The sequence below is a fragment of the Paroedura picta genome, chromosome 1, assembly GCF_049243985.1.
Source record: "Paroedura picta isolate Pp20150507F chromosome 1, Ppicta_v3.0, whole genome shotgun sequence".
In the NCBI taxonomy this organism is placed as follows: Eukaryota; Metazoa; Chordata; class Lepidosauria; order Squamata; family Gekkonidae; genus Paroedura; species Paroedura picta.
In genome coordinates, this window is record NC_135369.1 from 168255951 (window position 1) to 168283207 (window position 27257).

The 27257-nt window shown below is 45.3% G+C and overlaps 2 long non-coding RNA genes across 3 annotated transcripts in view; one reads left to right on the forward strand and one right to left on the reverse strand.

Moving 5' to 3' along the window:
- Positions 1-339: 339 nt before the first annotated feature.
- Positions 340-26643, reverse strand: LOC143824262 (uncharacterized). The gene is made up of 3 exons (XR_013226742.1): positions 26548-26643; positions 11492-11714; positions 340-492 (listed from the first exon to the last, which is right to left on the reverse strand). It is a non-coding gene; the product is annotated as an uncharacterized LOC143824262 (long non-coding RNA).
- The window catches only part of LOC143824258 (uncharacterized), a 48716-nt gene continuing 42650 nt past the window's right edge, over positions 21192-27257 (forward strand). For both annotated transcript variants that reach the window (XR_013226741.1, XR_013226740.1), the window contains exon 1: positions 21192-21252. This is a non-coding gene — a long non-coding RNA (uncharacterized LOC143824258). The remainder of the gene's footprint in view (positions 21253-27257) is intronic.

The window sequence follows — 27257 nt, forward strand, 5'->3', positions numbered from 1 at the left end:
CTGGATCAGAATGTTCCTCCTTATACACTGGCACAGTAGAAGAGGTCCAGACCCAGGGCAACCTATCAGGAATTCTTCAGATAGTACAAATAGGTATGGCTGACAGCTTGCACACTGCCCTCATGGTGCATGCATGTACACTTGCGTTTTCCTGGAAAGGGGAATGGAATGCTAATCTTTCAGCTCAAGAGTAGGTTTCACATGAGTAGCTCCTTTAAATTCCATGAGTACAGACAAGGTTGAACAGAACGGCACTCTTCTCTCTCCAGCATGGAATAGAAGAAACTATTCCAAAGTCACTGGCCACATTACAGACACCATCACTCACCTCCGGTTGGAACGGCTGGGATGAGTGACTGGTGGTGAACCCTTTGTGAACTCCTGCCTTCCACGTGCAGGCCCCACTGGGCCTCTTTGCAGTGTCCTAACATCACTCCTGATTGGTATTCAGAAATGATGTCTCAGTACTCTAGGAAGTTGTCCAGCCCTACACTGAAACAAAGAAGCAAAACCATAGAGATTAGTGAACTCCTAGAACATTGCGATGTCACTTCTGGGTACAAACTGGAAGTGACAGCAGGACATTGAGTGTCGTTGTGTGATGTTTCTCCCCATCCACCAATCCTACTGGTTGGCAGTATTCAGCTAGCAGCTTTGACAATCCCTGACAATTCTCTCCTGGCTAGTTCAAGCCCTCTGACATTTACCAGAGAAACCATTTTACACTGAATGAAATATTAGCTACTGGAAGTAGGTAGGAATGAGGTGGCAAATTTCAAAATAGAGTTGTACTTATCACCCTTAATGGGGATGGTCAAGTAGCAGCTCATGGGCAGCTCATTAATTTACTCACTGTTTATTTATAGGATTGGCTGCCAAGTAGGGAGCAGCAAGGCCTCGTCTACTAGGATGAGGGGAAATGAGGACTACCATCAGGCTATGTAAGAACATGCATTCATGAAATACTGCCTTTTATATGCAAAAAGTAAGCTACTGAACAGATTCAAGCAGCTTCTGAACAGCCTATGGAAAAAACATCTCCCTGCTTCCCATCAGCAAGTGCAACATGACCCAAACGACGATCAGGAGTCGCATTCCTTTTCAAACCATTCCGTTCCTCTCACTACATTTAACTGGCGGGGGTTTTGGTACCCCTTATCTGGTGCCCAGACTCCAAAGAGGAAAAGGCAACAGTCCTCAAAAATACTGATGTTGGCTGGCCCTCATCTCTGGGAGGGAGATAAACAGTGGAATTAAAAGAACTGGCTGCAACTTGGATTCTGCTCTTGAAACAGAGCTTGGACTTTCCCTGCCTTATCTTGGATCCTATTCCCAAATTCTAAGCCACAAATACAGCTTCATGCTCCCCAATAGGCATGTGCACCCCACAAAAAAATGTGGTCCAATTCCGGTTCAGAAGAACTCAATTTGGAATGTTAAAGGGCCATCTGAATCAGCTGATTCAGATCTAGCTTCAGCCAAATTGCTTCGGATGTTCAGCTAGAGGCTCCAAACTTTCAGTGTAACTGAAAATTCAATCAGGGGTCCCACCCTAGCTGAGCATCCCTTGTAATATAATAAACTAGTGCTGATTTGTCTAGCTGGACTCAGTAGATTGTGTTGGGATAGTCTGTTTCCGCCATCTTGTGGGTCGCTATATGTACTGGTACTGGTACTGTTTTAATGGGGGTTTAATGGGGTAATTGTTATGGTTTTAATTGTTAGCCGCCTCAAGGTAACAAAAGTTGTGAGAGGTGGGATATAGATCCAAGAATAAATAATAACTTGAGGACCATCTTTTCTAAAGACCCCCCAAGTTTCAAGAAGACTAGACCAGGAGGTCCAGTTCTAGGGGCACCCTAACTTGTTGCCTCATCCAGCCTTCATTGTATCCAATGGAGTGAGACTAGACTTGAGAGCCTGCATTTCCACCAAAGGATACAATGGAGCTGGATAGGGGCCCCTACTTTGGGTGCCTTTAGAATTGGACTCCCTGGTCCAATCTTCTTGAAACCTGGAGGGGGGGTCTTTAGAGAAAAGGGTCTTCAAGCTACTCTGAAAGTTTGGAGTCTCTAACTCAAACCCCCACCCCCCAGGCCTCAGAGAAGATGGAAATAGGAAAATTCACATTGAATATAATGGCCGAATCACTTTGGAGACATCGGAATCACGATTTGGAGTATTCAGACGGCTGTGATTCGGCCATGCAAATTTATGGCATTTGTCACTTTGGACCAAATTTGGCCGATCTGTGCCTGAAGCAGCCCTGATTCGGACATTTTTCAGCCAAAGCAGTGCTAAGCGCACATGCCTACTCCCCAACCTTCTCCTCAGAACCTTTACTTTGCTGTCACTTTCCCAAAACACCTTAAATGGCTACCCCGTTAAGACAAATATAATATCACTCTACTTGCTCTCTGGCTTTCTCAGGGCCTGCAAGATGGAGGGTGGGAAGTGTGAAAAGGCATCAGACTAGAGCAAGACACCAAAAAGGTGAGGAGTAGCTGGGAGGTGCGATAATATTTAGCGCTATACTATTTTTGCCGATGTGTGGAAATGCCCTCAGCTTCATGATGATGGGAAGATTCATGTGAGAGTTGACCACGTAGGCCTACTTTGCCATCAAGTCACAGCTGACTTGTGGGTTTTCAAGGTAAGAGACATTCAGAGGTTGTTTGCTGTATTCTGCCTCTGTGTTGCGACACTGGACTTCCTTGTGACATTGGACTTCCTTGGTCTCCCACCCAAATATTAACCAGGGCTGACCCTGCTTAGCTTCCCAGGTGAAACAAAATCAGGCTAACCTGGGCTATCCAAGTCACAGGGCATGGCAGTATTCAAGAAAAAGCTGTGCTTGGAAGTAAGGGTTACTCCATAGAAGCAGCTTGGAGGAGAAGCCAAACCACTGCCTCTACTGCCACAGAGGATCAGGTCACACCAAGCGTGGTCTGCTCAGTGACTGTCCAAAAACTTCAGAAAACACCAGCAGATTTATGATGTAGTGGGGGAAAAAAAACCATGATCAGGAGTCGCATTCCTTCTCAAACCATTCCATTCCTCTCACTACAAAGCCAATGGCGATAAACTCGGAGCTGAGAAGAATGAAAAGGAAGAACTGTAGCCGAGCTCCCGGCAAGCTCCCCGCAAGCTGACTGCCACTTGGACTCTGCTCCCGCATGCTCGTGCTCATGCGTGGTGTTCCAAACTCTCCACCGTGCTGCTTAAAGCAAACAGTGGAGATGATGGACAAACACTGTGAGCCAGATGTGTCCATTACAACCAGCGTGACACTCGACCTCCCTCTTTTCAGGCTTTTGATCAAGAGGAGTGTTGTCGCTTCTGAGAATCCAAGTGTTCCTGGCTGAGAAACAGCAGTAGGATGTGAGTACAAAAGGAGAGAAGCTGTGATAAGGGGCAGGGCCAATAATTCATTAACAATGCCCCCCTCCCCCCCCCCTGGACTACATAGAAATAAAGGATCTATTTCAGAATTCCCATCAGCTCCACTCTCCTTCCTCCCATCTCTTTTTCTCTCTTGGCAAGGATTTTCGTTTTCATAGCAGGGGGTGGGGTGGGGAGTGACATTTTTACCTGATAGTTCTGAGAGGATGTACAGGAAATAAAACCAAGGGGCTCTTGAAAACCAGCTTGGATGTGAGTCAAAATTCTGGATAGGGTCATGGGAACAAGGGGCTTGCCTTAGGATTGTATTATGACACTATACGGCAAGGGAGATTTGTTTTCTGAGAGGGGAAGAGATCAGACTTCTTTTAAGTATGGAGATGAGAACCTCAAACTCAACGGGCTTCTGGGTTTTTCTTTTAGGTTATTTTATTTTATTTTTGCCTTAATACATGTTCCCAGTGGAAATAATGTAGAATCTGCAAAAGTCTCTCTGTAGTTTGTTAGTGGACAATTTATTATACGTTTTTCTGGCACATGCTGTTTTTCAAATGCTGATTAGTAAGAAAAAGAAGAAGAGTTGGTTCTTATATGCCACTTTTCTCTACCAGAAGGAGTCTCAAAGTGGCTTACAGTCACCTTCCCTTTCCCTTCCCCACAACAGACACCCTGTGAAGTAGAAGAAGAGGAAGAGTTGGTTCTTATATGCCGCATTTCTCTTCCTGAAGGAGGCTCAAAGCGGCTTACAGTCGCCTTCCCTTTCCTCTCCCCACAACAGACACCCTCTGAGGTGGGTGAGGCTGAGAGAGCCCTGAGATTACTGCTCGGTCAGAACAGCTTTATCAGCGCCATGGCGAGCCCAAGGTCACCCAGCTGGCTGCATGTGGGGGAGCGGGGAATCAAACCCGGCTTGCTAGATTAGAAGTCTGCACTCCTAACCACTATGCCATGCTTAAGTAAATTGTGTGCTTAATCTTAACATAACTCCACATTTTACTGGTCTTCTAAATCATATAGAATAGAAAAGATAATGGAATAATGTGGTATATTGTTCAGCCAGGGAGCAGACATAGTTATTGTGGGTTGTCAACCTCCATATGGGGCTCATGTTCTAACAGAATTACTACTAGTCTCCCGAGGACAGTTACTCGTGAGCAAATGGCTACTTTGGAGTTTGGAATCTGGCATTAAACCTCACTGAGGTTACTCTTCTCCCCAAACTCCACCCCCGAATCTCCATCAATTTTCCAAGCAGAAGTTAGCAACCATTGCAGGTAGGGTTGTGCAGCTGGATATCCTTGTCAATCATAATGATTCCCAAAAGTGGTGGGGAACAGGAAGCAGGAGTTTAAATGGCCCATGAACCAATACGAACTGGTTCTGTTCACGAACTGGCATATCGGTTCGTGGTTCACCCACAAACCCAAATACAAAAATGTGGTTTGTGCCCATCCCTGTCAATTTTAGCTCTGTAAACAATCTTACCTTGGCCAATCAGTGTCTTCCTTTCGGGGGGGGGGAGTGTTAAACTGTACCCACCCATGCATTGGCTGTTTTGCACCTTGTGTCTGCTGTATGTATACTACACTCATTACTCTTTGAGTCTTGGGAGAGACACCTTTCTTGGATTACACTGGACTAATCCCATCAGTGTAATTTATTAATACTGTCTAGCCTTTCCCTCTTCCTTTTGCCCTGGGTAGGGTTGGTAAGAAGAGTCACCTTTGTTAATAGGGAGAATCTCGGAGATTGTTTCTACTGATGATTTGAGTTTTGTGAGGGTTAATATTTTACTTCTTTAGTTCTTCTGCCCTTCATCTTTTTTGCTTATGAGATGTTGATTTCTTGGGTTTCATGGGGGGGGGGTTCCCCTCGGTTTGGTTTGTTGGTTTTTGTGGTTGTCATCAGTTGGGAGGTTACCTGTTCCACGTTTTTTCAGATTAATCCATGATTTGGGGTCATGTCACATTTCTCATGGTTTGGGTTTGAATAGGTAAGCTGCCTTTCCTTCATAACCTGCACAGTGGGGCAGGAGGTGCCTCACAAAGCAGACACTGGAAGGACTACTCTGGAAGAACTTCTCCAACATGCAGAAAAGATGGCTGGTGGCATCACATTCAAGGGGTTCAACAAAAGTAGAGTCCAATAGCACCTTTAAGACCAACAAAGATTTATTCAAGGTGTGAGCTTTCGAGTGCACAAATAAATCTTAGTTGGTCTTAAAGGTGCTATTGGACTCTGTTTTTGTTGTGCTACTTCAGACCAACACAACTACGCACTTGAATCTATTTGAGGAGTTTTACAACTGAACCCCCTTTTCCAAGTTACTTCCAGTTTGGGAAGGCTTTCAAAGAGAGGGTGGAATAGGTTCTCTGACATTTTGATAACGTGGTAAAGAAACATCCACACAGTCTTCAATTTCTTAATCCCTGGAAATCAATAGGCAGGCATCTGATCCATGAATGAAAAAGGAAATGTGGAACACAAGTCTTCACAATATAACAACATTTTTTGAAGTTCTTAAACCCAAGACACTTTCCCTTCATGATGCAGAATTAAAACAATCATTTTCCCAGTGAACATCCCTTAATTCTGGAGATGTGGGAAAGGAAACCAGAAATGACCTCTGGAAGACTAGAATAAGGGTGGGGCTTTGTGATCCAAGCCTCACCGATGACTATATATGAATTTTCTACATTGTGTTCTTTAACAGCTAATGTCTAGTAGGCTGCATGCAGAGGAATGGGGAGCCAAACTCAGTTCTCCAGGGCAGAGTCTGCACTTACTTTTTTAATTCCATTGTCAATCCTGTTGAATTCAGATCGCTTTGAACTCGGGTCTTCCTCTCCCCCCCCCCCCATTGAAACAGGAAAGTCTTCTGCACGTGGTTAGGGAGGCTCAGAAGAGGGGGGGGGCAAATGGAGACTCTTTCTTTGTTTTCTTGAAGGGAGGGGGAGAGGATCCAAGAAGTCAGAGGAGGGAGGAAAAAATCCTTTCTCTTCTTGAAGGGGGGGGGGGAATGAAGAAGGCACAAAAAAAAAATCCAAGGCCGACAGAAGTTGAGAGAAATTAGGGGCTTCTCCTTTGAGGCAGGCTTGTCACATGACCACCTGTAGCCAATCACGGGTCCTCTACCACGGAGGAGAGCCCAGATTCAAAACAATGCGAATATATTAGCAACAGTCTGAGATATCCCACAATAAAGGTAGGGTCACTCCGGATCAATCCTTCTTGCTACAGAAGGAAAATTTAAATCACCCCAGATCCAAACAGAAATTGCATTCTGTGTAGAGGGCAGGGACTGAATCGATCTGGGGTTGGAATAAAAGCTCCGTGCAGTTCACACCCAGGTTAGAGTCGGACGCTCTTAACCACTATACCATGCTGGCTCTCACATGCATGGCCCTTTCATCCTATTTTTATATTTTTCTTTTCCATCTGGTGGAACGAGCTCCCTGAAGAGATCAGGGCCCTAACCGAACTCCCAGAATTCCACAGGGCCTCCAAAAGGGAGCTCCTCCCCCAGGCATTTGCGTGAGGCCAACCCACTCAAAACATCCGCTGGTCCCGTTCCCCTCCCCCCCCCCCCCGACGCCCTTCCATGACTGAACAATCTGACCTGCCCAGGGATTGTCATTGTTATGGTTCTGTTGAAATACTGCTCCGGTTGTCCTGTTAGGTTATGATTATGTTATGCCATGTTATGTTATGATTGTTATTTATTGCATTGTTATGAATACTCTATGTAACCATTCTACAACGTTTAATGTAAACCACCCAGAGCCGTATGGAAGGGCGGTACAGAAATCTAAATAAATAAATAAAACCTCCCATATAAAAGTCTGGCTGATTAAGACCCACTACATAGGGTTGCTAACTCTGCAGTGGGGAAATACCTGGAGCAGGGGTAGTCAAACTGTGGCCCTCCAGATGTCCATGGACTACAATTCCCAGAAGCCCCTGCCAGCGAATGCTGGCAGGGGCTTCTGGGAATTGTAGTCCATGGACATCTGGAGGGCTGCAGTTTGACTACCCCTGACCTAGAGGTTTGGAGGTGGAACCTGTGGAAAGTGGAATTTGAGGAGAGGGTATAATGTCGTACATTCCTCCCTCCAAAGCATCCATTTCCTCAACAGGAGCTGATCTTGAGCATCTGGAGACCAGTTGTAATCCCAGGGGGCTTCCAGCCACCACCCAAGCTCCAGTTCACAGAAGGGGAGGCCGAATTAAAATGTATTAGTCTATGAAGAACAACAACTGTTTACATTTTTTCAAGCTTAGTTTTTCACCAATAATTTTTTTTTGGGGGGGTGGGGAGTGTATCTAGTGAAAAAAAATGTTTTTATAAATGTGTCACAAAGAAATCAGAAACACATTTAGAGAAAACGGGTTACACAAGGAGTTTCACAAGGACAACAGGCAAACAAACAAGCAAGCATGAGAATGAATGAATGAATGAATGAATGAATGAATGAATGAATGAATGAATGAATGAAGGAAGGAAGGAAGGAAGGAAGGAAGGAAGGAAGGAAGGAAGGAAGGAAGGAGGGAGGGAGGGAGGGAGGGAGGGAGGGAGGGAGGGAAGGAAGGAAGGAAGGAAGGAAGGAAGGAAGGAAGGAAGGAAGGGAGTCCCTTCTTCCCTCCTTTCTTTTGGAACTCTTGTTTTCAAATGTCTTTCTTAAATATGCATTTAACAAGCATCCTTTCCTATATCCTGTTGGCAAATCAAGAAAGAAAGAAAGAAAGAAAGAAAGAAAGAAAGAAAGAAAGAAAGAAAGAAAGAAAGAAAGAAAGAAAGAAAGAAAGAAAGAAAGAAAGAGCAATGCCCTATTACAGAAAGTGATTTGAAAAGGCATCTATGCATGTTTGTGTGTCCTATATCAGAGCTTGCCTGTGTGGGATGTCTTGTAACATTTGTTGGTAAGGATTTCCGTCAGCCAGGATTGATGCTAGACTTCTCTATGGGAATGATAAAAAGAGCAGACTTTTAACTACCACATACCACCGTGAAACTGGAATGATTTATTGGTCTATCAGGCTTTTGAGGGGACATTGAGGGGCTGCCATCGAAGCGAATGAATTAGCATGGGAAACTCCTTTTTTTTCAGGAGAGCTCAAGTATTACCTAAGAAGCCACGAGCTGGAAAAAAAATATAACTTACAAATGGAAAACTGGAAAAAGCTGAGATCTTACCAAGAGCTTGGAGACTCACGTGTCCCTTGGAATGGCTCCTGGGCTGGCAGAAGGGAATGGGCACTGATCCCGGTAGCCTATTAATCTCTAGTCATGAAGCTCACACAGGAGGGTCATTTAGATATTGGGGAAATAAAACAGGTTTTATAAACTCGGGTTTGGTACTAATCATAGAGAGATTAAGCTCTTTGTGGGGCTGTTTGGGGCTGTCTATCTGATTTACTATAAGAGAGAAGAAATGCTGAGAAGCAACAGGACATGGGAAGCCTCCTAAATGTTAACAAAGAGACATGGTGGAAGAGTTGTTTTTTATACCCCATTTTTCTCTAACTTAAGGTGTCTCAAAGCATCTTACAGTCTCCTTCCCTTCCACTTCCCACAACAGGTAGAAGATTTTCATATTACCTTTCTAAAATGGGTGATATTCATTGTTGGCCTGGGCAGAGTCTGCACTTACTTTGTTTATTCCGTTGTCAATCCTGTTGAATCCAGATCACTTTGAACTCGGGTCTTCCTCTCCCCCCCCCCCATTGAAACAGGAAAGTCTTCTGCACTTGGTTAGCGTAGCTCAGAGGGGGGGGGAGCCAAGGCACTTTCTTTCTTTTCTTGAAGGGGGCGGGGGGGGGGAGGAGCCCAGCAGGGAGCCTCTTTCTTTTCTTGGAGGGGAAGGGGAGAGGATCGAAAAAGGTAGAGAAGGGAGAAAAAATCTAGGACCGACAGAAGTTGAGAGAAATTAGGGGCTTCTCCTTTAAGGCAAGCTTGTCACATGAGCATGTGTAGCCTATCAGAGGTTCTCTACCACGGAGCTTGCTTTCCCAATCTGGATTTGAAAAATATTGAGGGTTAAAAGCACTCTATCACACAATAAAGGTAGGGTCACTCCGGATCAATCCTTCTTGCTGCAGAAGGAAAATTTAAATTGCCCCAAATCCAAGCGGAAATCGCATTCTGTGTAGACGGCAGGGACTGAATCGACCTGGGATTGGAATAAAAGCTCCGTGCAGTTTACACCCTGATTTCAAGTAAAGCAATACAGGGTTTCATCCAGCAAATTTGTTTCCATTCATGAAGAGGATGAGAAGGAGGAGGAGAAGAAGAAGAATAGTTGGGGGTTTTTTGCTTCCCAAAGGAATTTCAAAACGGTTTAAAATATCCTTCCCTTTCCTCTCCCCACAACAGACATTCTGTGAAGTATGTGAGGCTGAGAGAGCCCAGAGCTCTGTGAGAACAGCAATATCAGGATGGTGACGATCTGAAGATCACCCAGCTAGCTATATGTGGAGGAGCCATGGGACATGCTCCTCCTCCAAGGCCTTACCAGAAATATTAAGGGGAACATATAATTAGAATCTTGTGAAATAAGTGGAAATCTTAATTGAGGCAAAAAGCTATCCGAACTATTCTAGGTTTTCCTTTTACAATGCAGTATCCAATTCCTACTGGTATAATAAACTTTTGGTTTTGAGTGTTCATCTTAAACTAGCAACATTTATGAGTCTATCAAAATGCCTCCTTCTCCCTTTGTGATATGGAGGCAACATTTCTCAAGTGTTTCATGAGGATGACTAAAAGACTCCTGGTACGGTTCTCTTGCTCTGCATTACTGATTCAATCAAGACAAGCAATTGTCTTCTAGAGAAAGTGTGAATCTATTATTGGGGAGAGGGTGTTCCACTATCTCCAAAGAGAGCCTGGAGATCTTCCAGAATCATATCCAGTCTCTAGAGCAGGGGTAGTCAACCTGTAGTCCTCCAGATGTTCATGGACACTGGCAGGGGTTGATGGGAATTGTAGTCCATGAACATCTGGAGGACCACACGTTGACTACTTCTGCTCTAGACTACAGGGATCAGCTCCCCTGGGGGAAAATGGCTACTTTCAAGGGGTGAATCTGTGGCATAATAACCCAGCAAACTCCATCCATGACCCAAACTACAATCCTCAACCTCTACCCCAGATCTCCAGGAATTTTCCACCCTAACAGTAGTGTTGATGTAGCTCAATCACACTATCCCCAGTAATTTCCGGAACTATGGCTCCCCTCCAGCTCAGGGTAACAGTGGACTTCAACCCATTAACTGGTGCTATCACAAGAGCCATAGGGACCACCTTTTTGGTCATGAGACTCTAATACAGGGGTAGTCAAAACTGCGGCCCTCCAGATGCCCATGGACTACCATTCCCATTACCCCCTGCCAGCAAATGTTGGCAGGGGCTCATGGGAATTGTAGTCCACGGGAATCTGGAGGGCCACAGTTTGACTACCCCTGGTCTAACAGAATGGCCATTTTGTCACTTTTTGGAAGAGCCACTTCAAAGGTGTGAATGTAGAGAACAGGGGCAAGAGAATTCAGTTTTAAGACATGGAGGTTCAGAGGAAAAAGAGTACCTCCTCTGCCTGTCATGTGACCCTGATGTGGCATCTTATGTCACATACAATTAGGGTTGCCAGGCCATGCTCTACAACTGCTGGGAACCGGGGGGGGGGAGCAGGAATATGGGAGCACAGAGTCATTTGGGATGTGACGTCACTTCCGGGGGGAAAACAGAAGCTACATTGCTATGGGGATTGGGGAAAACTCTATGGTAAAGACATATTATTTTCAGGAATTCCTGGAGTAGTGTAAATGTTTGCACTCGATAGGAGAGTCATAATTGAAGCCACTGTTGCTTGCAGAATCTATGCTGAAACACCAGGGAATTAGCACAGTTATTGATGGGAGACACATTTTCATGGTCCAGTTTGTACTTATCTTGTGGAGGGCTGGAGCCTTTAAAGAATTTTAAGGAGAAAAATACACGCACGCGCACACACACACACACACACGCACACACACATACATACTTTTTTTAAGTGTGCTGATAGAAATCCAGAGATTATACTTGGCTACTTACCATGATCATGGTACAATTCTTTGTCTGGCTTGTTCCTTGAGTTTTCATCTGCTTTTGTTAATGACCCCAGCTAGTAGAATATGTGGCCGCAAGCCCAGATGCACCTATTGTTGTTCCACCTGGTTTGTTGAGCTCTGTCCATTTTGGGCTGTTTGTGCAGCTGTCCAAGCCTACAGTGTGGATCATTTCACCACTTCCATATACAGGCAGTTGCTGAAATTCTCTGGAAGATATCGATATAAATACAAAACACTGAATACCTTCCAAAGAAAGATTTCATCAATAAGAGAGTCGCACCCATCAACACCTGGGAAACAGCCTTTCAGGTAACGCTCTGGCAATTAAATGCAAGGGTTCCTTCTAATTCAATACCAGGTAACCATATAGAGAAAGTCATATGGGTCAATGCTGTGTACCTTTTAGTTCAGATAAACTTCTGTATAAACACTCCCTGGTCTGTTGTTCCAGACTTAAAAGGCAGCACAAGGCATATGACAAGTGATTCTGCTAACATTCCCAGTCTCCAGGTGAGATCAGGAGTTCTCCTGGCATTACACCTGATCTCCAGGCTACAAAGATTTAGTTCCCTGGGAAGAAATGGCAACTTCAGAGCATGGACTCTATTGCATATCTAAGTTCCCTCTCCTCCCAAACTACACCCTATCCAGTCAGCATCTGCCCAATCAGCATCTCCGAAATTGCCAGAAATTCCCCAGGTGGCTTTTGGCAACCCTAGGTACAGTTGAAGTTCAGAACTGGGCAGCTCACAGTACAAACTTCCCCCTGCTTGGAAGTTTTGAACTAATTTTCAATAGGGGTGGGCACAAAATTGCATTTTTGCACTTTCATTTGTAGTTGGGGGCTGAACCACAAACGACACCATGAACCTTTATGAATGGGGAAGTTGGTTTGAAAATCAACTCAGTTTGTATCAGCTTGTGATCCATTTAAAGCCATGGGGAGCAGAAAGCAAGGGTTTAAATGGCTCCAAGCCATTTAAATAAACACCAAATGTATCTGTGCCGGCTCAATAAGCAATTTAATGAAGGAACCTCCTAATAGGAGTGTGCCAGTTTCCAAAAGAATAATAAACAAGTCCTGGTGAATTACCCTTGTTTTGATATACTTCACCAGTGTATAATGTAACAATCAATGGATGAAATGAGACACAATGGCAAGTGCCTTGTGTTCTCTCCATCTTCAGGAACGTGCAGTGGCCCGTGAGGGTATTATTTCTTGATAGTGCAGATATGAAAGTTTGATTGTTTGGTTAGAACTGCATTATTGTTTATATAATTATAAAGAGTATATCAAGGACTAGGGGGGAGGAAACGTAAGAAAACCTGGACAAGATCTTTTTAATTCCCATTTTAAAACTGGAATTTAAAAATAAATTTAAAATTCAAAAGGCACTTTTAAGGTATATTCAAGTGGATTTAAAAAAATTAATTTAAAATTTAAAAGTAACTTTTAAGATATATTCAAGTGGGAAGCCGTGTTGGTCTGAAGTAGCACAACAAAAATAGAGTCCAATAGCACCTAAGATTTATTCAAGGCATGAACTTTTGAGTGCATGCACTTTTCTTCAGACCTAATGAACAACCATCATGTATATATAAATTAAAATTCTAGTAGGTGATATGACCATAAATGGTTATGTTGACCCGTTTTCCCCCAATGGCCAAAGTGGTGGAAAGGGGAGGGGCCCTGGTCATAAAAATCCTTGCTGGCCAAAGTTCATCACATGTGGTAGCGATTGGGAGTCTAGAGATGTAAGTACTCTCATTTTAACTTAACTGCATGTGGAGGGAGTGTTAGAGGGCAACAGAGTGGCAGATGCCTGCCCAGACCTGTTTCCGGCCCAACAGTGTCTGAGTGATGTCACTTCTGGGGGCGTGTCAGGGAGGTGTGGCCTGCTGACATCACTTCAGGGGTTTGTCAAAGCGTGAAGAATGTTCCCAGGGTTTCTCAACATAAAGGTGACTCTAGAGAGGCACTGACAGTCAGAGCAGTCAATGCCGACCTTCATAGACTCATGGTCCGACTCAGGATAGGGCAGCTTCATACGTTCATCAGTGTTCTGAACTATGCTGCTATGTCCCACAGCAGCATCTTCAACACTAATGCCATTCAGTCCAATAGGACTGACCTTTTGCAGGTAGAGCCCAACCCACTGTATGTTACAACAAGTCTTAAAGAGATGCTCTTTTTTCTTCTCTTTTTAAAACTGTTCTCTGCAAATAAGATCAATGGATAACACACACCCCACACCCACATACAAAAAAGAAAAGAAAAAAAATCCAGAGACCTAACACTAAACATTTGAACTCCCAACTCCCTTCCCACCTCATTTCATGTCAGTTCATTTTTGGACTTCGTACAACCTCCAAGAGGGAGGGAGACAGAGATTAGTCGGCAAAGCAGGCAATAAGAATGAATCAAATTAATGCCTGTTCTTTATCGCGTGAGTCTATTTTTAATGTACCGGAGTAAATTAGGTCTGTGTCACTCTCCAATCTCAAACAGCCGTAGTCAGGAGAATAAAATATCCATTAAAAAGATATTTTTAAGGCTTATCAGAGAGTTTTAAGAGCCAAATGAACAATATTCTGCAAAGAACAGAAATGTGCTAGTAGTCCTTTGATCTCTTTAGCATTCTCGAATTTGGTTGGTAGCCAGAGGTCAATTTAATGCTGTCTCTTTACAGATTACCAGGAACAGGAAGAAATAAATGAGTATAAAAAAATTTTTTTTTTACTCTTTTTCACATCTCACTTACACCAGCTCTGCATGTTTGGTTCCAGATACTTCAGTGATTTACAACTGGTATAAGAAGAGCCATCCAAGCCTGCCATTTAGGCAGGAACATTGGAGAGGAAAAAATGAGCCGGTCTTCTGCTTAAAAGGAGAAGGAGCAGATTTTTAAGATTCTGTTTACACAACTCTACGGTTTCTGACTAAAGCTTCTTCTCTTTTAACAAGATCTCAGTTTGGGCTTTTAAGGAGCAGGTTAGGGTGACCAGGAGCTTTATTTCTTCCCATTTCACTGGCTTTCAGGTATTGCCAGAGACAATTCTGGTGATTATTTCCGGCCCAGGGCCAAAATGGAGTGGAGGGGGGAAAAAACCCAGACGCTATTTCTCACACCTTTGTTTGATAAACTGTCAAGTGAATATTCACGGGCTTGGTTGTTCCATGTCCACTCAGTATGCAAAGCAATGCCAACAACCTGGGGGGGGGGGGGAATGCCCTGCCTCTTTAACAGAGTCAGAATAGGTAGTTCTTTAGGCCTGAACCTTGAATGCCGATATGCATCTCTTAGGGCATGAAAGTTTTTTTTATCCTGGTGGTTGTCAAACCTAATTGTTTGTTTGTTTGTTTGTTTGATTCTATACCGCCCTTCCATATAGCTTCGCACCCTCTGATTGGGCCCTCACCAGGACATACCAGAGTTCCATCCAATCGAGAGGTGCCCACCCAGCCCAGCCAGGGGCAATCTGGAAACATCGCTGCCAGTCTGCTCCTGACCACCGCAGGGAGAGGAGGTCAGTAGGGCTGCCAAGGGGGATGAGAACAGAGGCTTGGACAGGATGCACCAGCCCTTTTCGCCCCAAGGCTGTCCTAACTGCCATGTCCAACTGCAAATTGCCTCAGAGCCCTGACAGAGCTGGCAGGAGGCTGCAGAGTGCTCCCCCTCCCCCCCTTCAGGCCTGCTGTGAAGGAGCCTCTGACAGCCCCTGACTCAGGGGAGCAGGCCTTTCCAAGAGCAACGCAGGGGAGCCTGAGGGCCTTCCTGTTGAGGGGGGGGGGACTTTCCCCTTCTGCCAAACAGTTGCCTGACAGGGAGGCCACAGAAAAGCCCCTTCTCACTTAAAATACTGCTCTGGCCGGGGGTTAGACACAGCCAAGCCATGTGTCTTTCTTCTTTGCAACTCTCTGCAGATTTGAGGCCTACTGCACAGCGTTATTCTGCAGATGAAATTGGATGCTGTTGCAGAGGTTCTTTTGTCTCCTGTTTCATCTGCACAACAACCCTGTGCAGTAGGCCTCAAGTCTTTCAATTCAACAACAACCTGTGTGGGAGGCCTTAAATTTTTCTTCTCTACCACAACCCTGTCCAAAGTAGCCCTTTCTGCCTGGGGTGGCTGATCTTTATACTATGAAGATGAGCTGCAATTCCAGGAGCTCTCCAGGCCCCACCTGGAGGTTGGCTACCCCAAGGTTGGAAATATTCCTTGAGTTTTGGAGGTGGGACTTCAAAATCGTACAATGCCTCAGAGTCCAGCCTTCAAGGAGGCCACAGGTGCGCTTCTGGACCCGGGGGTGGGGGAGAAGCCTTCCCCCTGTCCCCAAAAACACACCTAGCACCCGTTGTATTTACAAGTACAACGGGCTTGGTCCCTAATCAACAATAATCCAACAGTGGTTCTGAATCTTAATCAGCAACAATATAACAGGAACAGTAACTTAGCTAAGGCGCCTAGAGAGGTGAGACTGGTTCAGTCCATGGAGAGGATGTCTGAGGGGGGACATGTGGGACTCCACATGAGTCAAACACATTTTGTCCATCATTCCAAAAAAGAAAAAAAAATTGTCCGCTGTGAAATAAGATGGTTGCGCTTAGGAATCCAGAAAAGAAAAAGATAGGGGAAAAGATAAAATGAGGAATACAGTTTCCTTTCACATTTCCTAACTTTATTTTATGTATGGGCCATGCCACTGACTGCACGGCTAGTTAAATTTATTAACTGATTCAAACGAAGCTGTACTTAAAACAGCCATTTTTGTCTTATCACTTTGCTCAGAAGCCTGTGGACGGAAGATACCTTAAGATGGATGGGTTCCCTTTGCGGCAGTATAAAAATAATCCACCGGGCTCTGTTTTTAAAAGGTTTAATAATGCGAATCTTGTGTCTTCCTGTCCCTTCCCATGTTAGTACCTCCCGGCCATCACCATGTCAGTTCCTGTTCTAAACACAATTCAGCTGACTGACTTAACCCCTGAAAGCTGTTTCTAGAGCTCCTGTGGTCCAGGCCAGGTGCCCTAGATCAGTGGTCTCCAACCCCGGTCCAGGAACCTGTGCTGGTCCATGGATCAGTCAGTACTGGGCTGCGGCTCCTCCTCATCCTCCTCCCCAGCTGCTGCCTCGGGGGCTGCCCTGCCACTCTGCCGTCAGCTCACCTTTGGTGCTCTCCTGTGGCCGCCATGGCTGGGGCTCCCTCTCGACGTGGCACTGTGCAGCTGCTGCTGGCAGCGCCCCCCAGTGGGCGGCGGGAAGTCAGGGGCGCCGGTGGGAAAGCAAGCGGAGCAGAGGCTCAGGCGGCAACGTCCCTCAGCAAAAGACTACCCTCCCCCCTGGGCCTCAGTAAAATTGTCAAGCGTTGACCGGTCCCTGGTGATAAAAAGGTTGGGGACCACTGTTCTAGATAAGACAGCTCATATCCATCAGCCTTTTTACCTGAATCTTCTGCAAAACAGTGAGAGGCAGTAAGTGTCTGTTGCTTCCTGAGCTGCACCATTGATTCTACACTGTTTCACTGTCCCTGGGACTGTCCCTGTTTTTAGGTATGGTTTTGATAAGGAGTTTCTTACTTTCCTTTAAGCTCCTTTGATATAAGGGTCTGGAGAAGCAAATAGAGAGCCAGCTTAGTGCAGTGGTGAAAAGCAGCGGCCTCTGCTCTGGACAGCTGGGTTTCATTCCCCATTCCTCCACGGGCAGCCAGCTGGGTGACGTTGGGCTAGTCACAGTCCTGGTAGAGCTGATCTCACAGAGCAGTCTTGTCAGAGCTCTCTCGGTCCCACTTACCTCACAGGGTGGTCTGTCATAGGGAGAGAAAGGGAAGGCAATGGGAAGACGCTTTCAGACGCCTTTGGGCAGGGAAACGTGGAATATAAAAACCAACTCATTTTTATTTCTGTAAGAAAATATGATGGAGAGAGATTTGATCATGGCAAAATGCATTTTATGCATTTTATTTTTGACTGTAATTTCTGGCTGTGTTTTAAGGGGAAGTTTTATTGGGGTTTTATGCACATTTTGTAACCTGCCATGGGCCTTATTGGGAGTGGCAGGTAAGAAATTAAATCATCATCATCATCATCATCATCATCCTTGGTTATCTATCCACCAACAAATAGAAGACTGTATTTTAGCTAAAATAGGAGCAATCCTTAAGTCGTAATAAGAGTTATAGCAAGGGCATTCCACTATCATATGAGATAGGAGCTGGTCATTTCATATCACATTGGCAAAATCTATCTGAATAAGGCAGGTGACAATGACTATTTCCGCACAAGGAAAATGTTGCTGGACAACCTTCGCATGTTGGCGGCATATAGAGCCCCCCACACACACACACATCCCAGGGCTGTCCAGTAGCCATATAGCAATTTGGCTGTTTTTAACTCGCAATTTTTGAAATTGCCAAAACGGGATTTACCACCCTAAATCGCACGCACCACTGGTGAGCACTAGGGATAAGAGTGTATGAAATGGGAAATGCAAGATAGCCTGGCCAACTTTGTTCTTGCTCCCACCCTCCCTCTCCATTTCCTTCTTTGAGTAATTTTTTTTTAATGGTATGGTCCGTGTTGCAGTGCAGCCGCAAACCCACATTGTCAAAGGTGAAATAAACTCTTCTTTAAGGTGTCCACAGTCTTTTGGGGATCATGCAAGCACAACACAACCCCTTTTCTGTTTTCTGGAGGTGGGGAATGAGCTGGGAAAGGAAGGGGGGTGGCTGCCTTCTCTCGATCAGACGGGGTTCTGAGCACTCTGTTTTAAAGCCAACTATTAGCACAAAATGTCTTTTTGGGCTCCAGTTATCATGTTCAGGGTCTCAGAAATCCACCCAGATATACAGCAAAAAGAACATGAATTCCAAAGGGGGGGGGATGCTGTATCGTTCTTGTCTTTCTCCATAGCAATAGGGCAGTGTTGATTTATATTAAAGATCTGTGGCATTACCGCATAGCAATGTGGAAGTGCATTTTTTAAAAAAATAAATAATTTGGGGGCTGGGGAGGGGGGAGAAAGTTTCAGTCCAGGAGAGAACTGCCATGCTGTGATTGGTGGTTTGCTGTGATTGACAAGCCAAGGAGCAGAAGGAGAATTTTGTATTGCTTTCCCTTGCAGCCTCATCAGGAGGCAAAAAGCCGTGACAGGGCAGAGGGAAACTGCAAGAGGGGTCTCCCCATGAGGAGGGCTGCAAATGCAAGATTCACCATTCCTCGTCTGCAAGCAGGAAATCATTACCCCTGCATGCGGAAATGGTCTATATCTCCCATATAACACTGCTGAAGGGACAGTTAGGCGTGCAGGCATACTGTACAATAGCAAGGGCCTGTCAAATTTCTAATATAAATTGGGGTAATTAGGGATGGAAGAATGTCAAAGAATAGGGTACAGCACATTCTCCAAGTTCATATAACTGAGCTGGTATAATCTAGGTTTTTTATGGATTTCTTGATCGTTAATAAAGATTCGCTTCTTACCACATCATCCTTTGCTAAGCCAGAACTATGTAATTTCTTATCTAATTCTTGCATCCAGCTAGCGTGAAGCTGGTCTTGGCTGAGTTCATAGAGAAGGCTGTCCTTCATTGGAAAGATAAGCTTTAATCTGTGTTTGGATGCTTGCAGCCATGCTTTGGCTGGGATAGAGCCCTGGCCCAGTTCTAACCTTCAAGTTACCCCTGCTAGACATCTTGAGTTCCCCTGCTAGACATCTTGAGTTCCCTATATATATATATCTATCCAGAGTCTTTATTTAGAAAATATATATGCTGCCACTCCAGAGATCTATTCAAGGTGGCTCACAAATCTTTATCCATGGTTCCTCTATATATTTGTGAAACAGCCTGGGGGGTGGAACGTGTCCGGCTGTCCAAGTTGGAATAGGGCCAATCAGGGTGCACTCGCTGGCCGCCTCCCTCCCAGCCAAGTCCAAGGCGCCCCCCTCCCTGGCATTCCCCTGGCTTCTGTGTGGGCCTTGGAGCTCGGAGGCCCGCACGGAAGGCTCCACCGCCTGGGTGCCTACGTGGCATGTCCCCGGCAATTGAGCGAAGGTTGGGAACATTGTGGGGTGTGGGGGGGGGGTGGGCAGGTCAGGAGGCACTGCACGCTTCCCGACTAGTCAGTCCTGGGCCAAGTCGTTGCCCCCCATTCCGGACTGAGCCCACCTCCACACCCCTTAGCCTTTTATTTATACTGGAGAGCAGTGTAAATATATATTTCTGGTAAGGCCTTGGAGGAGTGTGTCTCATGGCTTAAATGCCACACAGCACTTAACACCCACTCAGGGTGGTTGTCCCGCCCCTGAGTGCCTCCTTCAACCGGATTCCTTGTTTGTCCAGCGGCCAGCTAATTGCCTTCCCTCCCCCCCACACCCCTGACCACCCCTTTCTCCTTCCTCTTCCCTCCAAGGCTTGGCAGCTGCAGATCCCTGCTGCATGAGAGCTGCCCGTGCTGGTGAGTTCCCTGCCTGGGAGCCTCCAGCCTCCAGCCTTTCCAGGTCCTGGGAGGAGGGAGAAGCCATCTGCAGAGTTCTTCCACCCTACCCAATTTAGTGCCCGTTGTATTCCTGAAGGGCTTCATAGAGATGCTTTGCAGAAACAAGAATGATAAAGTTGAACAATTACCAGTAATCCAAGTGTGAACCACATGCCATTTAAGCTAGTGCCTTAAAACAATAGCATAGGGTGCTCCTTATTGTGAGACCTCATGTAGGCTGCTACCTATTAAAAGTCTCACAGCATTTGATATTTGGATCAAGGAAATGTTATGGATTATAAATCAATGCCTCAGTTATCAGTAAGGATCTTAGCCTTCAGGTGAGGCCTAGCAATATCCTGCTGGTCCTCAGACAACATAGATCAGGTCCCTTGGAAAAAATGGCTGCTGCGGAGGGTAAACTCAAAATTTATATTCAGCTGAGGTCCCTTCCCTCCCCAGTTCCCATCCTTGGAAGGCTCCCCCCTCCCAAATCTCCAGGTGTTTCCCAACCAGGAACCGGGAACGCTAGTTATCGGTCATGTTAGGTGGATCAGTTCAATGTTGCAAATGGGGCTTCTTACATAGTCTCTTCATTGATCTCTTGCTCTGAAGTTTGGTGTAGTTTGGCCCTTTAATTGCAAAAGGCAGCAGACTTCTGCCTTCATGGGGAAGTAATCTGGAATACCCCCAAATCATAAACAGTGGCACCCAAAATCTTGCTGCACATCAACTGATCAGACCCAACTGGTCATATTATCGGGCTATGAAGGCATGGCTATTGTTCCAGTTGTTGTGGAAGATCCAACTAGCCAGCTTTGTGTTGCGCTTAGGAGTGCAGACTTCTGATCTGGTGAGCTAGGTTTGATTGCACACTCCTGCATATTAGTAGCGATTACAATTTGCCACACTCCTGCTACATTAAACTTGTGCGGAATGGACCTGAGTGTTGCTTGTGCAGGAGTGTAGCCCAGCTGACTAAAACCTGAGGGGCATCAAGTGAATTTGGCCAGCCAGTTCAATAGTGATGCTATTTATATGACTTTTGGTCTTCCTGTTGGTATTATGTAACTGTAACAATGCCCGATGATAGTAGGAGGAAATGTGTCATAGACACAGGTAACCAAGACTCCGAGTATTATGGTGTACACAAGCAGAACTCTATGGGCACGTTTCCATTTTACATGTCCTTTTGTTTTGGCCCCGCAGGGCTCCTATAGGGGAGTGAAATGCTGAGGGACTGATTGAGAGGAGAGGAGAACGGAAAAAGGTCCAACCGAGAGAAAGAGCTAAATTTTAAGGGCTCAGGCTCATTTCATTGTTATACATTTTATCGTTTACCATGAATACCATAGTCCCATCAAAGACACAAAGGAAAGATTATTACCTTTCTACATATTCCACTGTAACTTTGAAAGATTATCAGGTTGCTACAGATTCCACCATAACTTTATTAATATGGCACATTATAAAACTGTTGATTCACAAATGCTTGCCTTTTTCTCTGTCTTATACATTTCATTGTTTAACATGAATAACATAGACCAAATCAAAGAAATACAGGAAAGTTTATCAGGTTTATCAGGTTGCTACAGCTTCCACCATAACATTATATGGTACGTTATTAAACTTCTTCTTCACAAAGGCCAAATACAGGTGCCAATGTTTCTGAAATTTTTCTGGCAGTGTTGTATTTACGAAGCTTGTCAATTTTGCCATCTTACTCAGTTCACCAATATTGGCAAGCCAGCCAGTAAATCCCAGTGTGTTTTCTTGCTTCCATTTCTATGTTATTATTAATGGTTGTAGCATAGAAAAACAACTCCTTTCTGTCTGGCTTCTCAGAGCTGCTGGAATCCCCTTTTACTTCCATATGTGACTCAGGGATTTCCTCATGAGGGCTTCCTGAATTCTGGTGTGTCCCTTCTAGAACCTGTCCTGTAACACACAGACCCTCCATAAAGCCCCCAAAGATCCCCCCTGGGCTTATGCTGTATATCAGTGGTTCCCAACCTCCCTAATGCCGTGACCCTCTAATACAGTTCCTCATGTTGTGATAACCCCCGAGCATAAAATTATGCAAATGTTCTTTCGCGGAAATCAAACCAAGACTGACCAATGGTGTGAAGATTCATTGTTCATGATGTCATATAAATGATGTCATATAAAGGCCAGCTCATAGGGAACCAAAAGTAAAAGGATTCAGATGTCTTTATACTAACACCCGAAGCATGGGCAATAAAAAGGAAGAGCTGGAACTTCTCATGCTGATGGAAAGGTATGATCTAGTAGGCATCACAGAAACTTGGTGGAATGATTCTCATGACTGGAATGTAATGGTGGATGGATATGAACTGTTCAGAAAAAACAGAATAGATCGAAGAGGTGGAGGAGTGGCACTGTATGTGAAGAAAGGGCTTACCTGTCAGGAAATTCTAGTGAAGGAGAGCATATCTACAGTGGAAAGCATCTGGGTGAAAATGAGCAAGGGGAAAACAAACAGTGTGGTGGTTGGTGTCTGCTACCGACCGCCTGACCAACGAGAGGATGTGGATGCTGCACTTTGTGAGCAGCTTGAGAAAATATCCAAACGGCAGGACCTTGTCATCATGGGTGACTTCAATTTCCCAGATGTGTGCTGGGAAACAAACTCTGCGAAGCGTCCTCAGTCATGCAAGTTTCTGACCTGCCTGGCTGACAATTTCATTTATCAAATGGTAGATGAACCCACAAGAGGTTCAGCCATACTGGATTTAATACTGACCAAGAGGCAAGAGTTGGTGGATGAGGTGAAGGAGGTGGGGACCCTAGGGGGAAGTGACCATGTCCTCATAGAATTCCTTTTGAGATGGGGAGCCAAGGAAGCTTGTAGCCAGACGCGGATGTTGGATTTTCGTAGGGCAAACTTTAATAAACTCAGAGACATGATGAGTGTCATACCATGGACGAGAATGCTGGAAGGGAAGGGAGCATGTGAAGGGTGGGTGCTACTCAAACAAGAGCTATTGCATGCTCAATCAATGACTATTCCAGAAATACGAAAACACTGCAGGAGCTCTAAGAAGCCTATTTGGATGAACAGAGAACTTCAAGAGGAACTAAGAAAGAAAAGGAAAATGTTCAGGAAATGGAGGGAAGGACAGAGCTCTAAAGAAGAGTACCTACAGGTTACTAGGCACTGTAGATCAATCATCAGAAAGGCCAAAGCTGAGAGTGAGCTAAGATTGGCCAGGGAAGCCCATTGTAACAAGAAAAGATTTTTCAGTTACGTGAGGAGCAAACGTAAAGTAAAGGAGGCAATAGGCCCGCTGTTGGGTGCGGAAGGACAAACTCTAACGAAAGATGCAGAGAAAGCAGAAAGGCTTAGTGCCTATTTTACATCTGTTTTTTCCCACAGGTCAAAGTGTTTAGGCTCATCTAGAGATGGCTGTAGCCAAAGGATAGTGTCTGGGTGGCAGGTTAACATGGATAGAGAGGTTGTCGAGAGGCATTTAGCTGCACTGGATGAGTTCAAATCCCCTGGTCCAGATGAAATGCACCCGAGAGTACTCAAAGAACTTTCCAGAGAACTTGCACAGCCCTTGTCCATCATCTTCGGAACCTCTTTAAGGACTGGAGATGTCCCGGAGGACTGGAAAAGAGCAAACGTTATTCCGATCTTCAAAAAAGGGAGGAAGGATGACCCGGGAAACTACAGACCAGTGAGTCTGACCTCTGTTGTGGGTAAGATAATGGAGCAGATATTAAAGGGAGCGATCTGCAAACATCTGGAGGACAATTTGGTGATCCAAGGAAGTCAGCATGGATTTGTCTCCAACAGGTCCTGCCAGACCAACCTAGTTTCCTTTTTTGACCAAGTAACAGGTTTGCTGGATCGGGGAAATTTGGTTGATGTCATTTACTTGGATTTTAGTAAAGCTTTTGACAAGGTTCCCCATGATGTTCTGATGGATAAGTTGAAGGACTGCAATCTGGATTTTCAGATTGTTAGGTGGATAGGGAATTGGTTAGAGAACCGCACTCAAAGAGTTGTTGTCAATGGTGTTTCATCAGACTGGAGAGAGGTGAGTAGCGGGGTACCTCAGGGTTCGGTGCTCGGCCCGGTACTTTTTAACATATTTATTAATGATCTAGATGAGGGGGTGGAGGGACTACTCATCAAGTTTGCAGATGACACCAAATTGGGAGGACTGGCAAATACTCCGGAAGATAGAGACAGAGTTCAACGAGATCTGAACACAATGGAAAAATGGGCAAATGAGAACAAGATGCAATTTAATAAAGATAAGTGTAAAGTTCTGCATCTGGGTCAGAAAAATGAAAAGCATGCCTACTGGATGGGGGATACGCTTCTAGGTAGCACTGTGTGTGAACGAGACCTTGGGGTACGTGGATTGTAAACTAAACATGAGCAGGCAGTGTGATGCAGCGGTAAAAAAGGCAAATGCCATTTTGGGCTGTATCAACAGAGGCATCACATCAAAATCACAAGATGTCATAGTCCCATTGTATACGGCACTGCTCAGACCACACCTGGAGTACTGTGTGCAGTCCTGGAGGCCTCACTACAAGAAGGACATCGATAAAATTGAAAGGGTACAGAGGAGAGCGACGAAGATGATCTGGGGCCAAGGGACCAAGCCCTATGAAGATAGGTTGAGGGACTTGGGAATGTTCAGCCTGGAGAAAAGGAGGTTGAGAGGGGACATGATAGCCCTCTTTAAGTATTTGAAAGATTGTCACTTGGAGGAGGGCGGGATGCTGTTTCTGCTGGCTGCAGAGGAGAGGACACGCAGTAATGGGTTTAAACTTCAAGTACAACGATATAGGCTAGATATCAGGAAAAAGTTTTTCACAGTCAGAGTAGTTCAGCAGTGGAATAGGCTGCCTAAGGAGGTTGTGAGCGCCCCCTCACTGGAAGTCTTCAAGCAAAGGTTGGATACACACTTTTCTTGGATGCTTTAGGATGCTTAGGGCTGATCCTGCGTTGAGCAGGGGGTTGGACTAGATGGCCTGTATGGGCCCTTCCAACTCCATGATTCTATGATTCTAAATTGTTTTTTAGGGGGCTCTGCTACAAGGCGACGAAGACAAAGAGTTCTTATATTCCACTTTTCTCTACCTGAAGGAGGCTCATAATGGCTTACAGTCATTTTCCCTTTCCTCTCCCCACAACAGACACCCTGTGAGGTGGGTGAGGCTGAGAGAGCCCTGATAACACTGCTCGGTCAGAATAGCCTTATCAGTGCTGTGGCCAGCCTAAGGTCACCCAGCTGGCTTTTCTCAACTTTTTATGATTGAAATATTTTACCCTGAAATATTCTTCAGGCTTTGACAAACCCCAGAAGTGGGATCTCCAGGGATGACAATCTCTAGGTGGGACCTGGAGAATTCCTAATAACAACAACAACAAGCCTTTAATAGCATATAAAAGTAGAGAATCCCTAATATGAAAGCTCATCTCCAGACTACAGAGATCAGTTTCCCTGGAGGAAAGGGCTGCTTTGGATGGGTGTGTGTGTGTATGTATGTGTGTGTAGCACTCCCTTCTGCAGACAAACACACAGAGAGAATACAGAAGAAAAAAAGCATTCCTTCCTTCACAAATAGCAAACCTTATTAACCACAAAATCACCTTTTCATGTAGGAAATACCTGAGTGTCTCCCACTTTGGATTGCTTTGAGAAGCCATTGCTAGAAAGTCTATATTTAAAGGGAAAGAATTCCATAGCAGTCAATGAGCAAGTCAAAAAAGACTTACACCATCCTCCTGCAATAGCTTCTTCTGCCTGTGCTCTAGCTACATCTTTTTCACGCAATGGCAATTTGTACAGCTATGTGTAGTAGTTAAGAACAGCAGCTTCTAATGTGGTAAGCTGGATTTGAATCCCTTCTCCTTCACATGCTGGATGACCTTGGGCTAGTCACAGTCCTATTAGATAATGTTCTCACAGAGCAGTTTCTCTCAGAGCTTTCTCAGCCTCACCTACCTCACAGAGTGTCTGTTGTAGGGAGGGGATGGGAAGGCTGTTCTAAGCCACTCTGAGACTCCTTTGGGCAATGAAAAGAAGGGTATAAAACCAACTCCTCTTCTACTGGAAAGGTACTACTGGAAAACAGTGTCTCCCCCCCCATCCACATGACCTCATGGCATTTCTTTGCCCCATTTATAGTTCTCCCATCTTTCATGCCATTGGTCTCAAATCTGCTTTGTTGTGGTGGTCTTAGGAAGACTGCAGCAAGACCAAGGTGGTATCCATACTGAAAGGGAAAGTCTAGTCCCACCCACATCAGCATTAATTTCCCTGCTGCAATTGCCTGTGATGGTTACCCCCAAGGAACTCCACCCTTCTCAGACTGCAAATTGCAAACCTCATATGACTTACGCATGAATAAACATTCCCGGGGCAGAGGCTTTTCCTGGCCCACCCTGGGTCCCAGAGGGTCAGCAGGGGGCTGTTTCTGAGCCTCCCACATCCTCCCCCTCCAGAAGGCACACAGGAGACAGCTTGCTTTCCCCCATGTCCTCTGAGTTAAAAGAGGCCAGGAGGCCAGAGCAACTTACTGGCAACAGGGCATGCTCTGTTCCTCCTCTTCTACCCATCAAACTTCTGTAACCGGCAGGAAGTTGGAGGCAGAGAGTTGATCCCTCCTGATGAGGGTTATACGACCAGAGTAGATCAATTCTGCCTGAGGGCCATCTTTTATTGGGGGAATATTTCTGAGGAGACGAATCGGGTAGCGAGTAAATTGTCTGCTTACAATTTGAGCTGATTGGCCCTCACTGGAAGGGTACAATTTGAACTGACTAGCCCTCATTGGCAGCTTGCAATTTGAACTGATTGGCCATCATTGGCAGAATACTCTCTCCCTATTAGCAGCACACTCCCAGGGAGGGCTAATCAGGTAGGCCAGTTTCAGCTGGTAGCTGTGTCAATCTTCAGTAGAACAACTAGAATTGAGCCCAGGAGCACTTTAGAGTTCAACAAGGTTTTTAGGGAATGAGCTTTCGAGAGCCGAAGCTCCTCCCTGATGAAGGGAACTTTGACTCTTGAAAATGTATACCTTCACATTCTTGGTGCCTAAGGTATTACTGGGCTAGAATCTTACTATCAGTTTGGTGTAGTGGTTAGGCATGCGGACTTCTAATCTGGCATGCTGGGTTCGATTCTGCACTCCCCCACATGCAGCCAGCTGGGTGACCTTGGGCTCACCACAGCACTGATAAAGCTGTTCTGACTGAGCAGTGATATCAGGGCTCTCTCAGCCTCACCC